This window comes from Sus scrofa, chromosome 16 (genome assembly GCF_000003025.6).
Source record: "Sus scrofa isolate TJ Tabasco breed Duroc chromosome 16, Sscrofa11.1, whole genome shotgun sequence".
In the NCBI taxonomy this organism is placed as follows: Eukaryota; Metazoa; Chordata; class Mammalia; order Artiodactyla; family Suidae; genus Sus; species Sus scrofa.
The window spans coordinates 2,973,083-2,991,657 of record NC_010458.4 but is presented as its reverse complement, the minus strand read 5'-3'; positions in this window follow the sequence as shown (position 1 = coordinate 2,991,657).

The window sequence follows — 18,575 nt, the reverse complement described above, 5'->3', positions numbered from 1 at the left end:
TGGGCCAAAAAATAAATGAAAAGAATATCGAACTCATCGTTAATCAGATAATCACAAATTAATGCAACTAAATTCTATCCCGATTTTCCCTTTCAGCTCATCAGGATGCAAAAGATTTTTAAAAATCATTTATAGCTGATAAGGATGTGGGAAGATAGGACATTATACTACTTGCTGGTGTTATAAATCTTCTTCTAGAAATATGTCCATTTAAATGCTTGCAGTTCTGCTCTGGAGGGATGGGATCAACTACCCACAGACATCTGGGGCAGTGTCCAGATGCTGCACATACACCGAGGAGCATGAACAACTCATTACTCACATAATGAGGCTTTCTGGGAATACAGGCAGCTTCCCAGGCAAGTCTAAAGTGGATTGAAAGAGCCAAGCGAAGTGAGCTTGGGTTTCTATTGTGGTTAGTAGGTGGGACTGGGAAAGGGGGTCTTGAGGGGGAGCCAGGTTGGATGGCTTGAACTGCCTACTGGCATCCAGGAGGAGAAATTGTAAGCTTTCCTATGAGCTTCCCCAGATGTGGACAAGAGAAGAGGCTGGTATGAAGCTTGAAAGATGTGAGCCGATATTCAGCAAAAAGTGGAGCCAGAGTCTTTAATCTGAAAAAAAAAAAAGTATATATACACATACAGGCATATGAATAATAAATATCTGAGTCACTTTGCTGTATACCTGAAACTCACACCATATCATAAATTGACTACACTTTGATTAAAAAGATGGAGCCATATTCTTCATCATACTTACATATAACCTCAGACAGACATTCACTGGAACACTCATTATGGTATTGTTTGTAAGGAGAGAAACAGAGCCACAATGTAAATAAATCCTGGTCCCTGTCACATTATGGAGTGCTGTGCAGTAAGGAAAATAAAACGGGGTGAGTCTGTGAGTTCTGACGTGGGAAAAGTTCCTGATATGTTATAAATAAATCTATATCTAGTGTGATTATGCCAAAAAATGTATTTTCATTTTTTTATTTTTTATTTTTTATCTTTTTGTCTTTTCAGGGCTGCACCTGTGGCATATGGAGGTTCCCAGGCTAGGGGTCAAATCGGAGCTATAGTCACTGATTTACACTGCATCTCATGGCAATGCCAGATCCTTAACCCACTGAGCGAGGCCAGGGATCGAACCTGTGACCTCATGGATGCTAATCAGATTGGTTTCTACTGCGCCACAATGGGAACTCCAACAATGTATTTTTAAAATATAATTTTCATACGTGATTTATATAAAATCAGGATTACTTGGAGGCCTGCTCAGGGTTGGTGTCTGAAAGAAACACAAAGCTTCTCATTCAAAATAAATAGCTTATATCTTCATCAGCATGGCTGGAGAAAGTAAGTGAAACAAAACACACAGGTCCGAGGAGATGAGCTAAGAGGAAGGCGCCTTCATAGAAAAGGAAATCACAGAGCAGAGTTTTGGAAATTCCTATGATACTTTTACCCAAGTCTCTCCTGACATTGCAGTCACTTTCTAATTGTGACTCCAGGCTTCCCTCCAGCACAATGATGTTATCTGGCCAAGGTCGTTTTTCTGTCTTTCTCTATCCCTCCTTTTTGTGTGTATTGTTTCTGTCCTCCCATCAGAAGCTTACTTCTCTTAGGAGAAGTCTACTATCTCTGACATCTCTTTCTCACTTAGACATGCTGTCTTGGATTTTTTTTTAACAAGATATTTTAAAACAAGTTTATAAATATATGGAAAATATACACATATTTATGATTTGGGGATCTGCTTTATTTTTTGCCTTTTTTTTTTTTTTTTTTTTTGGCCTTCCTCATGACACTTAGAATTTCCCAGACCAGGGATCAAACCCTTGCCACAGCAGTGACCCGAGGTGCTACAGTAACACCGCAGGCTCCTTAAGCCACTGGGCCACCAGGGAACTCTGACATTTTACTTTTTAAAAATTTAATTAATTAATTAATTTTTTCGCTTTTTCACTTTAACATTATAGCATCTTCCTTTATTTCATTAAATAGTCGAGTCTGCCATATAGGAAAATAAGTTGTATTACTACATTATCATTACCTTATTGCAACCATAATCAGATGAATAAACTGAGTCAAGCAGAGTTTAAGTAATTTGCCTCAAATCAGGAAGTTAGTGTGGAGGAGCACAGCAGGCTCCCACCCCAGCAATCCCATTCTGGCTCTAGGTAGGAGGTTAGCGAGGGCCCCCCACCCCCAACTCTACTCTTCCCTGGGGGCAAGAGACTCTTGGGAAAATTCCCTTCCATTGTTTGGCAATTAACATAGGGCTGTTTAGAGAATGCCAGGAGATGGTTCTGCTACTCATGGCATCCCTCAGTTACAATTGTCTCTTTGCCTCAGGGGCACTGATGGGCAGTGACAATCTGCCACAATAGAGCCCTATCTGGTCTACTTGGTGTAAGACTCTGGAATCAGTATGGAAATTTCTGCTGTGGCTATAAACACGAAGCCTAAATTTGTGTTGCCAATGAGAAGTGTGAGTCCTGATCCCAGGTATGAGCCCTTCCAAGGGAGATTTGTTTTTATTCTTATGATTTTGTTTTTGTGTTTACAGACAACTGTCTTACCATTGTTTGGTCCAGCTCAACCGCAGATGATCATATTTTGGAAAACATTAAATGCTGGGCAGTGTTTGCACTGCAGTCTTTCCACTCCCCCTTTGGCTTGAATTTAGTGAGTTACAGTATTATATTTATGTTAGCATTATATATGCACATAGAGGTAAACCAAAGCAACTCTTTGTAAAGATTGATCATTTGTACACATAGACATGCTTTTTGTTCCCCAAATTTCAGCTGAAAAATGCACACATAATTCTCATAATTGCTGTATACTAGGGTACAGTTGTAGCTAACGACTTCAAACTTCATTTTAGCATTGTTTTTCTCAGGGTATAACTCAGTTGTCAGATTTCCCTCCAAGGCTGAAATGTAACTTACTGTACAAGCTATTAAGCCCAAGAGCAATTTTTTTGGAAAAAAAATTAGGTTGGACACTTTTTTTAAGCTCAAAGTGGGAAAAATAAATACAGAGAACTTTTTTTATTGCTGTTCCTTTGCAACTTTAAAGAATGGTTTTGTTACTTTGTATGATTTATATGTCCATGTAGAGAACAAAAACAAGAAGTTCTTTTTCTACTTTTATTTTTTTATTTATTTTTATTTTTAATTTTATTTTTTTCCTTTTTTTAGGGCCACACCCATAGCATATGGAGCTTCCCAGTCTAGGGGTTGAATCGGAGCTGAAGCTGTGGCCTATGCCACGGCCACAGCAACGTGGGATCCGAGCTGCATCTGTGACCTACACCACAGCTGATGGCAACGCCGGATCCTTAACCCATTGAGTGAGGCCAGGGATCAAACCCGCAACCTCATGGTTCCCAGTCAGATCCGTTTCTGCTGCACCATGATGGGAACTCCGAAGTTCTTTTCTTAACAAACACTTTGTCTTTTAAGAAGTAAAATACTATGGAAGAAATATATCCATAGTCGAAAGCTAAATTTTTTGTTTTTTTAAATTTTATTGGAATATAGTTGACTTACAATGTTGTATTGGTTTCAGGTGTACAATAATGTGAATCAGTTATGCATTAAATTAAAATATTGTACTTGGATGCAGTTAGAGAGCACCGATTTTATTCTAGGATTAAACAGAGCAAGTTGCAGAGAGTTCAAGGGGTAACTAGTCTTTATTTATTACCTGCTATGAATTGTCATGTTAAATTAAACATCCACAGGAAGACCTCTGATATCTAGGACCAGATGTTACTAGGAAAATGATAGGTCAGGGATGTCCTGCTGTGGCACAGCAGAAACAAAGCCGGCTAGTATTCATGAGGATGCGGGTTTGATCCCTGGTCTGGCTCAGTAAGTGGGGAACCTGGCATTGTCGTGAACTGTGGTGTGGGTCGCAGACGTGGCTCGGTCCCTGGGTTGCTACGGCTGTGACCTAGGCCAGCACCTACAGCTCCAATTTGACCTCTAGCCTGGGAACTTCCACATGCCGTGGGTGCAGCCTTAAAAAAAAAGCAAAAGAAAATGACAATTCATAGCTCTTTTGTTGATGCTAACTTACTAACTTGTTTTTATACTGTTAACTTCTGGCAGAAATTTCTTAGATGAAAAGCGGAGTTTGAAAATGACTGAAAACTTCACTCTTTTCTCAAGTTTGCTGTAAGGATCATTTAGGGACTTCTTGATACCTTGTGGGTTTCATTTAATTCTGTCCATCAAATATTACCCTTAAGCTGAATTAATCTAAAACTTCTTTAAAGAATAGAACTCATAAGCATAAAAATCTAAGCTATGAATATTTGATTTCCTAGCTTAACCAACTTCATGTAGGGGTAGCTTCTAAACTCAGGGTTGTTTCACTGTGAACATGGTGAGATTTCCTTCTCAATTTACCCCATGTGTGCAAAGGTATATTAGTGAAGAAACAAAATAAGGAAGGAAAAAGAGCAGTGTCTGTTCCAATCTAAGGACTCTCAGTTCAGGATTTCCTGTCCTGGCTCAACCGATACGAATCCAACTAGCATCCATGAGGATGCATGTTCGATCCCTGGCTTCACGCAGTGGGTTAAGGATCCGGCCTTGCCCTGAGCTGTGGTGTAGGTTGCAGATGTGGCTCAGATCTGGCATTGCTGTGGCTGTGGCATAGGCCAGTGGCTACAGCTCTGATTTGACCCCTGGCCTGGGAACCTCCATATGCCAAGGGTGCTGCCCTAAAAAGACACAAACACACACACACACACACACACACACACGACCCTAATTCAAAATTTCCGATTTATTTCTCATTTACATTAGTGTATGGCCTTGACTTGTCAGAGCCTGTGGGGTTCTAAGGGGTAGGGGACACCCCTCTGCTTCTGGGATGACAGGCTTCCATTAAAAGGCACTTGTGGAGTTTCCACTGTGGCTCAGCAGGTTAAGAACCTGACTAGTATCCATTAAGATGTGGGTTTGACCCTTGCTCAGTGGGTTAAGGATCTGGCATTTTCTGTGGCTATGGCTATGGTGGCAGCTGCAGCTCCCATTCGACCCCTAGCCTAGGAACCTCCATATGCCACAGGGTGGCCCTAAAAAAATAAGGGCACTTGTGCAATTTCCCTGTTTTGTGCAATCAAAAGTTCTCAGAGGAGAGCATGAAAAATTGACAAGTGATAAAGGGGAAGAGACTCAGGAAAATATGGAGACCTTCATCTTTCCTTCTTCCCTTTCTCTTTCTTTCCTTCCCTCTCTCGCTCTCACCCTCTGTCCTGTAAATTTTTTGTAGACAATTTAAATTTCATGTCCATCAATTTTATTGTGTACTAAATGTTGAGTATGTGCTGAGACCTGTGCGGGCAATTAAAAAACTTGTATTTTTTGTTGAAACATTCAAGCAAGTATCAATTCTTTAGGAGAATCTACTATTAAACACCAAAACACCAAAATGAGTGTATACATATGTGGATTAAGTGGTCAGAGGGCAAAAGAATCAGTGTAGATAAGAATTGTTACAACAGAATTCATTTAAATAATACAGCTCGACTCTTCTTTAAATGGAAGGAGAGAATGGAACTGGAAGGAGTAGGATGGCCAGGGGAATGTAGTGTGGGTTGAGATCAGGATCCTCTTTGAAATATGTATTCCTGATTCCAGCCACCTATTCTTAGAAAGGCCAAAGACACTCAGTCTCTTATTTTTTATTTATTTATTTTTATTTTTATTTTTTGTCTTTTTGCCTTTTCTGGAGACGCTCCTGCGGCATATGAAGGTTCCCAGGCTAGGGGTCCAATCGGAGCTATAGCCGCCGGCCTACACCACAGCCGCAGCAACATGGGATCCGAGCCGCATCTGCGACCTACACCACAGCTCACAGCAATGCCAGATCCTTAACCCACTGAGCAAGGCCAGGGACCGAACCCTCAACCTCATGGTTCCTAGTCGGATTTGCTAACCACTGAGCCACAATGGGAACTCCCTCAGTCTCTTATTTTAATGGACAGGATAGATTGCCTAACTTTATAACACTCTAATTTCTTTTCTGTGTTCTCCTTAGTCTATAGTAATGCCTTTGACATTCTAGCCTTGTTTCAGCTAGACAGGGGGTTATGTCCATTTAGGATGATATAAAATAGGGAGAAACCCTACTTAAGTGCTCAGTACAAAGACACAACTTTGGTCTGTGAGAAACCCCCTGAAGTGATTCTCAGCCTCAATTTAGAGACTCAGTCTGGGGGTCCTTCTCCACGTGGCATGATATATTTCATTCCAGGTAGAGAAGTGAGTGATGTCTTTAAGGCTCTGCCTGTAACCAATGTGGGTCCTTTGTTTCCTTTTCTGGATATTTAATTCATTCTTTTCTCCTCTTTCTTATGATATATTGTATTTCATATTTCCCATCGGCTTACCACCTTCTCTTTATTTGGCTTCATGTGGCTCCTGGCTGGAGGTACTGCGACCTGCTGTCCTGTCCCAGAAAGTTGGCAAGTGGTCCACTGCCTATCTGTAGCCTTGGATTTTGAGGCCATATGGATGGTGGAGTAGCCAGTCTTAAAGGATAAACTCAGTGATGCTCTACTGAAAAATGGTTACTAAATCATCCTCTTATTGCGAGGAAAGAATTGATCTTTGTGAGAAGGTACCTCAGTGTTTTGCTTGGTAGGTAACTTTTTTGTATTATTATTATTATTATTTATATTACCTACATTTTAAAATAATTTGATGATCTTCTGGAACACATACACTAAATTAATGTCACTTCGCTTGAGAAACTCGTGGTGGAGTTCCTGTTGTCTGGCTCAGCAGGTTAAAGACCCAACATAGTGTCCCTGAGGATGGCTGTTCCATCCTTGGCCTCACTCAGTGGGTTAAGGATCCAGCATTACCACAAGCTGCAGTGAAGTTTGCGTATGTGGCTCGGATCTGGTGTTTCTGTGGCTGTGGTATAGACCTGCAACTGCAGCTCCGATTCCACCCCAGCCCCAGAACTTCCATATGCCACAGGTGTGGCCATAAAAAGAAAGAAAAAAAAGAAACTTGTGGTAACAGAGTGTGTCAGGGGAATGTGTATGTTTGAGTATGTCTTTACAATACATATGCACATGCATCTTTTTGCCCATACTTTGAATAAAATCTTGATATTTTGATACTGTGATATTAGAAAAAAATTACAAACCTATGTTGTTTTGAAAAGAGTTTGATGTTGAATTCTTTAACCGTAAAATATTTTCTGATGTTTCATCTATAGGCTTTTTGAAAATGATCTAGTTTCCTTAAAATTTCCCTGGCCTACTTGTTTATGAGTTTGACATGAAGTAGATGGATTTCATTACAACCATAAACAAATTTGAAACTCTGTGTGAACAATGATAAGTTGTGAGAAAACGCCACTGCTGATTTTTCCTTCTCTTCAAGATGGAATTAAATCAATAAATTTTGCACTATTGATTTAAGTGGGAGGTTATTTTAAACTTCCATCTGTATGTGATTTGTATGACCGTGTATATATACTTGCCATCAGAGTATTAAAAAACCAAAGTGACAGTTTAATGTTTATGCCTGAAAGACAGAGGTATGAAATATTGCACTAATTCATAAAGAGTGAAAAAATTTCACTCTTTTTTTACTAAGTCAGTAAAAGAATATACTGTAAGAAAAAAAGGACTTCTTTAAATGACTTTAAATATTTAGTTGTCTAGTTAATGAAATCAAACCATTGTTTTTACATAGTTTATCGTAATGATATTCACATCAAACACTTGATTATTTGCAAGTTGATTATTGTCTTCACTAACTGATTAACAGCTTCTTATATTTGCTTTAATGGTCAATTTGATTCAATCTTTTGTTGTTATTTGGCCGTGATAATGACCAAAGTATATGTCCAGAAAATATTTGATCTACAGACCATAAGACTTAGTTCCATAAGAAATTCTGGTTTTTTTTTCATGTGTACCTCTTCTTCATAAATCTTGGGGTAACCTCCTTACTAGCAACCCTTTTCTTCTTTTGTAAATCATCTTAAGCTTGGTTTGGGGTTTTTTCTGTAACATGACAGAGCAAATTTGTAAAGAAAACACATTTGCCAAATTGCTAACATTATTCCAAAGATTAATATGGGTGTTTTGCTGAATTCTATTCAGGATTCCAAATGTAGCAGAACCACTTTGTATCAGGATGAAGTCTAAATCTATTTTTATTTATTTATTTATTTATTTATTTATTTATCTTTTCGCCTGCGGCATATGGAGGTTCCCAGGCTAGGGGTCGAATTGGGCTGTGGCTGCCAGCCTACGCCAGAGCCACAGAAGCGCCAGATCTGAGCCATGTCTGTGACATACACCACAGCTCACGGCAACACAGGATCCTTAACCCATTGAGCGAGGCTAGGGATCGAACCTGCAACCTCATGGTTCCTAGTCTGATTTGTTAACCACTGAGCCATGATGGGAACGCCAATTTACTTTGTTGTTTCTGATTTCTTTTTTGGCATGTTTAGGCTCTTTGGCTAAAACAAAATTCCTGCATCTTTCCACAGGATTGGTGGCTTCTATTTGCCTTTGCCAAAACCAATAGATGAAGATAATCTTTTCCTTTACATAGTGTTATATTTCAAAGCGCAGTCAGATAGTTTTTTGAAAATACATTTTTTTTTTAAATAATTGGAATCAGGAATACATTTCATGAACTGATTTTCTTTGAGTAACACCATTCTGTTAATGCCATGAAATGATATAATTGATACCAAATATTAAATTTCTATGAAAAACTTTTCAGATGGGAGGGCTACGTTTGTTCTTTTATTGGTAGACAGGTGAAGTAGCCTTGGCTCAAATATGGCTTTGAACAAACTCCTGCTACCTGAAGGTCTTCCCTATTTAGGGCACTATGGTCTAGAAGAATCAACCTAGCATGAAAGAATAACTCACCATCATTTTATATGATTATTAAAAAAAAATACATTCCATAGGATCCCCACTTTGCCCCACTTAGCCTAGGTGTAGCTTGAGATTCTACACCAGGATTGGTGTTCATTTTTACTGGTACGATTCAGTTTGAGCACAGAACACTTCTTTTTTAAAATTTGATCATTTTAATGATGAACATCGAATTGATCATCCTATGTACCTTGTTTAAACTTTTCTATTAAATTTTTTTGAATTAATTTTCAGAACCAGCTCTGCTGTCTTCTTCAAAAGAGGCTTCTTTGTTTAGAGCTGGGATTTGCTTTTCTCCCCATCCCAGGCCTTGGTAAAAGTTTTATCTTAAGTCACAGGTAGTTTTCAGAGACTTGTTTCAGTAGGTTAGATGGGTCTATTTTTAATTTATTTTTATTTTTATTTTTTTTTCCTTTTTAGGGCTGCACCCATGGCATATGGACATTCCCAGGCTAGGGTTTGAATCTGAGCTACAGTTGCCTGTCTATGCCACAACCTCAACCAGAGCAACCCTGATCCAAGCCACGTCTGTGACCTACTCCACGGCAATGTGGGATCCCTGACCCAGACCCACTGAGTGAGGCCAGGGATTGAACCCGCATCCTCATGGACTCTAGTCGGATTCGTTTCCACTGCTACACAATGGGAACTCCTAGATGGTTCTATTTTTATATTAGATTTTCATTCAGGTAACTAGCACCTCTCTTGTTTCTGTGACCATATTCTCTTATTGCAATTCCTGTCCCAATCATGAAGTCTTACATACACATTCATGAAGTTCTACTTCAGAAATGTTCCATGGCTGAGGCCTTACATCTGCTTATCAGCATAGAACTTTTTATGTAACTAGCACCTAGACTGTTATCACAGTGCTCTTGTGGTCAGACATCACCTATCGCTATTTCTAGAACATCCCTGGTATGTACTCTTGGCCTGAAGGTCACTTTTTACTCTCACTATCGTCTGTCAGAGCAAAAGTAGTTTATATTGCAGCAAGGAATTGATTTCAATGTCTCAATTGGCAACACCTGTCTGCCTATCTGTCTGTCTGTCTATCTATCTATCTATCTATCTATCTATCTATCTCTGGAGAGAGAGTCTAAGCTACATTCAATGCAAATTGTTGGTAGTGCTCAGTGACCCAGGCTCACAGAAGCACCACTATTTTATGGCATGGGCATCTTAAAATGTAGATTACTCTAGCAGGGGATAAGAGTGTGGAAAACCCATATCCAGTCTTACATACCTCCAGCCAGGTGTGACACATGTCCTTTCTACACATACTGCATTGTCCAGAATAACCACACAGCTCCTGCCACATGCAAGGGGGCTCGGTCTTGTTGAGGAGGACATTGATGCTGACAACCAGTCCATGTCTCTCTCCATACATCCTAGAGACCATGCCTCACTTGAGTGAGTGATCTCACTCCATCATTAGACCACCCAAAATAGTTGTTTCCCCTGTAAAGGGCCAATTTTGCCTTAGGGTCCAGGGCATCCTGGATAGGATATGCTGCATTCTGGGTGTATTTGCATTAGTTTCTATAAATATCAATTTCCATACAAATAGTTTACATGTATGTATTTCCATCCTTTGTTTCTGTACTTAGTGTTTAGATCCTGGTAACCCTAGAAACCACTAATTTTTTCAATTAAAAATTTTTCAATTTTAATACAATTTTTAAAGTTTACTTTCCATTTACAGTTATTACAAAATGCTGGCTATATTTCCCATGTTGTACAATACATTATTGAGCCTGTCTTTACTTAGTTAAAAACTACAATTTTAATAATTACTCATCCTTGCTAAAAGTATGGAAAAATCTAGTGTTGAATGCCTCAACCCTCAAGGTTCTCATTTGTGAGACAGATATATCTTTGATCTTGCAGCTTTAGCTAAGCAAGTTTTCATTATCACAAACTTCAGGCTGGCAGTTCTCTGCACCATGCAGACTTATGGGTTAAATGGTTTCTAATGGAGGATGCCAAGTTTGGACATTTGTCAGTCTGGCAGTGATGGAGCTTTGGTCCTCAATCAACTGTCAGTTCTCCAGCATGCATGGCGAAACCCAAAATGTCTTCTGGGCTTTGCTGGATTTCTGATGGATTGGATTTCCCAAAAGTAGAGCCAAGGTACATGGTTTTCACATGGCACTGGAAGCCATTGATCATTCCAAATGAATGCTGTATATAAAGATTGACAACATTTGGGATAGAATCATTCCCAGGGAAGCAAAGGCCAACAGTGATCATTGAGAAAGGAACATAATCTGATAATGAGAGCAGTGACTCTGAGGTTGAATGCCTTTGTTGTTATAAGCCACACACACTTTGAACTGAATGTCCAATTCTTTGCAACTTCAGATTGATTAATAAGCCACATAGGAGTGTAGTAGCAATATTTATTTGATCTAAATCTTAAATACTGTTCATTCAATAAATGGAAAGTAATTGCCTAAATTTTCCTAGACTATTCAACTATTATTGTTATAGCAGCTGTTCTAGGAACATCTGTGTATCATCTGTTTGGTATCTAAATTCATTTCTCTTTATGTTACATTGTTTTTAGCATTGCTTTAGTGTCTGAAGTTATACCAATAATATTTGGTTTAAAGAACTCTGTCTCTTACTCTAGAGTTGTTAATGAAAGAAAGATATTTTCACACCCTTTGATATACAATTTTATTTTCTCCTATTTCTGCTTATTTCACATGTTTATTTTCCTGTTGCACATGCCAACAGAAATGATTACTAGGAATATATATATAGTTTATTCCACAGATTTCAAAGTTAGTGATTTACAGAAAATGTAAAGCATAATGTTTACAATATTTATTGGAGACATTATTTCTAAATGAAAAAAAAAGAAAGAAAATGACACAAAATAGATAGCAGTGAGGAATGAAATGAAAGAATTAATACTGAACTTTAGAAAGACTGTTTTCATTAAATCTCAGAGTTAGCACTAAATTTATTTGTTTATTGTAGGCTCTTAGAGAAGGACACATTCAGTTAACCAAAATCTAAATTCTAATATTTCCCCTGGCTCCCTCATTTTGTCTTATATAAGTCAGTAAACTTTAACAATATAAAATTTATTAAGTGGAAATTTATAAATTTCCTTTTACCTTTCAAACCACAGTGATTCAGCATGATGAAAGAAAAAATTAATTTAATAAGGTAATTAAAAATATTTTATCATAACGTTTTTTAACCCAAAAACAGCAGTAAAACTAATTAAGTGCCAAAAGTATAATTTATGGATGTTCAGTCATATATTCTCAATGTAATTGTTTTTGTGGTCCAGAGTCTTTTTTAAATCCCTTAAATTTAAATACAATTTAAAATATTTTTAGTACCTAAATATTTCATTTACATGTTTTCCTTATTTATGAGGTGACTATTATTATTATTACTACTACTACTATTTTTATTATAGAATTAGTTGCCTCAAAAAACAAAAGACATTTAAGATAGATACAGCATGCAGTGCAATCATTTATTTCGTATTAATTTTGCTTAGTGAGTTCCATTCAAGTACTTTTTATTCTTTGTCCTTAAGTGTGAACACACAAGAGTATGGAAGAGAAAATTATTTCTATTTGTAAAAGAAATGTGTGAGATTTGTAACCCTGTATGTGAGAGAACAACCTTTTAATGAAATGGTCATGATTATTGTTATTTAGTTTAATTTTTATCCTTTAAGTGGAAAAAAAAATCAGTACATATTTTTTCTCTCTTTAGAAGTACACGAGTTACCATGGCAACTATTTCATTGGCAGAAACAGTTTCAAAGACTCATGCATATAATATAAATGTAATTTAAGTATTGCATTGGAATTTATACCTTTGTAGTTAGAAATAAAGGTAATCGTGTAGAAGTTGTTTCCTTACATGGAACTAGGGGGATGGGTAGTGTGATCTTTGAATATTTATAAATTCATGCATTCAAAGCAAGGGCCTAATAGGGACACACACAAGGGAATTAAGCTTGACATTGTAAAATTTTCTTTTTTATTTGTTACATCAAATTTAAATTTGTTGGATCCACTCTAATTTTTTAATCTCTCCAGATTTCATTATTTTATTTTGATCTAAAAAGTGTGACCAATTTTAATTTTTCTCTATACATTTTTTTCCCTCCAGAATAAGTCTGGAATTATAGTTTTCTGCCATGGGCAAACTTTCCTTAGCTAGTAGAATTGGGTCCAATTTATCGTAGTGCTGGATTAGACATTCTACGTTGCCAGGAGTGGATAGCCTTTCATTAGAGAACTAAAGAGTCATGACTTCCAGACTAAGCTCATGGCATAGTGAAGTAGGCATGGAAAGGATAAAGGAGGATTTTTAAGTGGGATTCTTTCATAGATTCATTTTATAACTGAAATAAACCAGAAGCATTCATCAGGAGTTTCAGTGATCTGTTATGATCGCTCAGAAACTTCAGTAAAAAAAATTCTCTTCTTTCTCCTCCCTCAATGGAAGGCAAAAATTGATAGCAATTGATAAAAATTGAGCTGATGGATATAGCTTAGTGTGAGAGGCAAGAGGACCAGAACCCAAGAATTGGTTATAATTACTTCTTCTGTTGCAGAAGATGCTTGATGCCAGCTGTGCTCCATCCATGGAATAGCAGCAAGGATGGTGTTTTTTCTTCTGGGGAGCTATCACCTTAAAGGGAAACTGATTGAAGCACTCTCAATATTTTCTTCCCAAGTCAGCAATCAGGAGAGTCACAGCATCCCTGATAGGGATAGAGTAGGGTAGTTACACAGGTAGTTGTTAAGGTCCAGGAGGGGACCACAGATAGAGAGCGAAACCTAGGGAACTTTAGGAGTTCACTGTAAGTTAATAATAGTGCAAGAAAGCCATCAGAACAAAGCAGGCTTGTTTCAAGGGATACGCCTCAGGTCTTTAAGTGAAAGATAAAATGAGGCTTGTATTCGAGTCCAGCGAGACAATGACCCTTAGGACCAAGGGCCAGAGTTTAAGGACTGCCCTTCTGCTGATTTGAATAAGCACCATGACAGTCCTAGTTTGACCTTGTAGGGTCAAATACTCTCTTACTGGATGTGAAGGAGGAGCTAATGATGTGAGCCTGATGATGTCTACTCTAAGAAAGAGGAAGAGGCAGTCTTTTCCCACTCCCTACTTCCCTTGGATGATAAAACTGTAGCCCACCCAATCCTCGGGTCAGAGCCTCTTTGCCTGCCCACCTGCATCTCTCACAAGCATCTTATCTTAATAAATCTATTTCTTACCTATTACTTTGTCTCTCATTGAATTCCTTCTGCACTGAGGCACAAAGAACCTGAACATCAGTAGGTGCAGACACTGGGTAAGTGATTCTAATTTAAAAACCATGGGTTCAAGTCCCAATCTGGATTTAGACTGGGTTCAAGACCTGTCACATGAGTTCAAGTCCCAACCTGGGTTCTGGCTCAGTTCAAGTCATAAGTGTTGTTGGTTTCACTTCTGGTGGGGCAGAGTAAATACATACATAGAGACCACCTGGATGGAAACATTAGGAGTTGGGCTAAAGCCTCTTCTTAACAGCAGCTATAAATTCAGCTTTATTGGTCCTTGTTTTTGTTTGATAACTCTCAGCTTGTTTGCATCTCTGTATTCCACCAACATGAGGAGCCTTGACAATTTCCTTCAGGGCTCCTCTTTCTGGTTCTTATCTGTTGCTTTTTCACCACCATCTAGCATCTCTAGAACCTCACCTTTCCCTCTACCTCAATACTTCTAATTATTTGCTTACATGACCCGTGGTCAGCACTTAAGGATTGCTCTGTCTTCACCCTGGACTCTCTCCCCACCTTGACACCTACAACCACAACTGCTTTGCCAAGTGCCTTCCCAGGGTGATATTCTATCTGCTTTCTCTGCACATTTTTTTTTTTAATTTGAAGTATGGTTGACTTACAATACTCTCTTAGTTTCAGACACATACACACACACACACACACACACACACACACAGTAATAACCTAATGTATATCTTCAGATTATTTTCTATTATAGATTATTACAAGACATCAAGTATAGTTTCTTGTACTATACAGCAAATCACTTTTGCTTATTCTCTGCATTTCTTGAATTGGCAAACACTTCTGGACAAAGTCAAAACCCAATGGCAATTAATTAACCTTAAAAATGACATTAATAATGGGATGTGGTGAGGAAGAAGAGTTTACTTTCAACTGAACCCTAAACTTGGATCAGCAATCTTTTATTAGTATCTGACTGATTCTCTATTAAAAAATTCTGCCCTACATAGTGATGGCTTCAAAATTTTTAATTTTTTTTGTAAGAAACCAACCCTATCTGTCTCACTACCCAGGATAACCTCATTTTCTACTTTATTAAAAAGGTTTAAAACTATCTAATTTGGTCTCTCTCAACTTTCCTTCTTTCCCCCATAGTATCTTTTTTTTTTTTTTATTGCTTTTTAAGGCTGAACCTGCAACATGTGGAAATTCCCAGGCTAGGGGTGGAATAGGAGCTGCAGCTGCTGGTCTATGCCACAGCCACAGCAACCCGTGTCTGCAACCTACACCACAGCTTACAGCAATGCTGTATCCTTAACCCACTGAGTCAGGCCAGGGATGAAACCTATGTCCTCATGGGTCCCAGTCAGGATCATTAACTACTGAGCCATAAAGGGAACTTCCCCTCATATTATCTTTTCGTTCCTTTGGTTAGGAGAAGTGCCCCTCTCCATGCACATGGGTGGTTTTGATGATCTCAGAGACAAGTTGGGAGATACTTTTGAGGATGCTATTACTGGAGAAAGCTGAGCTGTATGTTCCAATTTCCTGCAGTGAGGAGGGATGGGGAGATCCTAAGACTAGGGAGCAGTACTTCCATGGGGCCTCTCAGAGTCCTTGCTACATGTACCCTGCAGTTGTGGGACACAGCAGGATGATATCTGACTCCTGGGTGAGGACATTTTTAAGCAGTCTGTTACCATAGAATAGATGCCCCTGCCTCTCTGAGCAGGAATGTCAGCCCAGATGGTTCAAAAGGGATTCTGCCTAAGGAAACAGATACGGAGTTGGGGAGCTCAAGTAAAATGATATGAGTATATTGCCAGAAATAGAGGCTGACTGGGGAGGCAGAGAGGCTGGCAGAAGATGAGTTCCAACTCCTATCAAAGATGCTGCAGGCAGAGGGGCCCATGGGAGACCCTGGAGAAAGTGCTGTGGAGGAGAATCAATGTTGAGGAGCTGCTAGGTCCAGAAACCATTGAGCTGTCTTACAGCAGTGCTAGACAAGGATGGATTTCTCCAACTATCAAGACTTCATTCATGCTCTCACCCTCTTCAACCCTGCAGGATCAGAAATATGAGCTAATGTGTGGGGGCAGAGATCCATGGGATGGAGAGGAATGTCAGTTCCATGCCAGCCCCAGGCACCAGGCAGTCCTCTGTGTCTGGAGAGGTGAGAAAGACATTACGGGTTGAAGGCTGAAGTGTTGATCAATGTATGAGACTGGAGACTTTTAGTCATTGAATTTAATGACAAAGAAGCCATGGCTATCACCTAAGAGTGACCAAAAATATTACAAGATGCAGCAGAATTTTCTTTCTAGACTGGAAGGACAGCCTATCTGAGCAGATTGGGAGAGACTGTAAGAGAGCCCCTAAAGAAAGAAAAAAGTTGCTTTTATGATGATGAGTCCTTAGTGTATGATGAACTGGTTAAGATCACCTGTGTTTTCTCAGAGTCTATTGAACCAAAAAGCCTTTCTCTCCTTATCCTCCACTTAGTTCATGCTTTGGATACTGTGGTGACTGAAGGAGCCATGATTCAAGATCCAAGACTTTTTTTTTTAGGGCCGCACTCATGGCATATGGAGGTTCCCAGGCTATGGGTCAAATTGGAGTTATAGCCACTGCCCTACGCCATATCCACAGCAATGAAGGATCTGAGCTGTGTCTGTGACCCTATACCACAGCTCACAGCAATGCTGGATCCTTAACCCACTGAGCAAGTCCAAGGATCAAACCTGCATCCTCATGGATGCTAGCTGGATTCATTTCCCCTGAGCCACAATGGGAACTCCGTGTTTTTTTTTTTTAACTTCTTCAATTTATTTTTTATTTTATTTTTTTTTTTAGAAGCCAAGATTTGGATGTCATTTTTGCTATTCACTAATCATGAATTTTTGGATAAATTACATTTTCTCCTGAGGCTTTATTTCCTTATCAGGACAATGACTATAATGAGAACATGTATCTAAGACATCTGACCTTACATGTTAGCTATCCACTGCTGTATAATAAATTAGCTTACAGTGTAGCAGCTTAAAACAACACACATTTATTATCTTACATTTTGGATGAGTCAGAAATCCAGGCGCAGCTCACCTGGGCGCTCAGGGCGTCTCAGAAGGATGCATCATAATGTCAGCCAGAGCTGCAGTCACCTGAAGTCTGGGCTGGGTGAGAATCCACTTCAAGTTCCTTTCTGTGATCAGGTCCTTGCTTGATGTTGGCTGAGGTCACTAGTTTCATTATGAGGCTCTTCCCTAGGACAGCTGGCTTTTCTCAGAGAGATGAAGGAGTGAGTAAGATGGAAGATACAGTATTCCTATAACCTAAACTTGGAGGACACAGCTCATTAGATTTGTAGGATCTTATTCATTAAAGCGAGGCCTTATGTCCCACTAACAAGCAAGATGAGGCACTTGCATAGGACATGACTCTCAGGAGGTGGGGATCATGTGGGTCAGGTTGGAGGCAGCCAGAATAAAGGCTGTTTCCTCCCTCGCATACTCCTGTGTCAATACCCTGTTTCCTATACCCTTCTCTCATCCCTCTCTTCAAAGGTCCTCTCTAATTCCTCTAAGTCCATGGAGCATGTTGTTATCCTACACATTTTACTCATCACTTTCTTCTTGATATTCATGTTTACTGTGTTCCTTAAGTACTGGCTTTCTGCAATGTACAAGGAGACAGAAATGGATGAGGTATTTTTCCTCTCCCTAAGAAGGGCTGCCAGGTTGCTCAACTCCAGTGGAAAAGGCCACCTTGTATGTAGTATAGTTCAGATGAACAGCAGAGGGTTTTTTTTTTCCCATTGTTTAGCAAGAATGGAAGATGCAAAAATGGATAGTCATAATAGTACAGTGCTAAGAAGAGAAAATGAACTTCATGTGGTGAAGAGAATGATTTCGTGGAAGAAAGGATGTGTGAGGTGGTGTGGTAAAGTGAGAGGAGATTTTCCAGTTAGAGAAGGAGGCAAAAGACCTTCCAGAATTCAGAGTGACTAGTCTCTGCATCTCCATTTTCTCTTCCACTCTTTAGGACAGTGGTTGGCAAACTATGCTCATGAACCAAATCTAATGTGATGCACCGGATAACTATACTTGAAGTTTTATTGGAACTTGGCCACACCCACTCATTTATATATTTTTCTGCAGCTGCTTTCCTGCTACTAAAGAGTTGAGTACATGTGACAGATTTGTTAAGGCTTACAAAGTTTGAAATATTTGCTCTCTGGTCCTTTACAGCAGCATACTGACTTCTACTCTCTGATACATGCACAGTACAGAAGAAAATGCTCAGATATTTGCTAACCTAAATGGCTGAATAATCACCAGTAGGCTGAAACCCCTTTGTCCA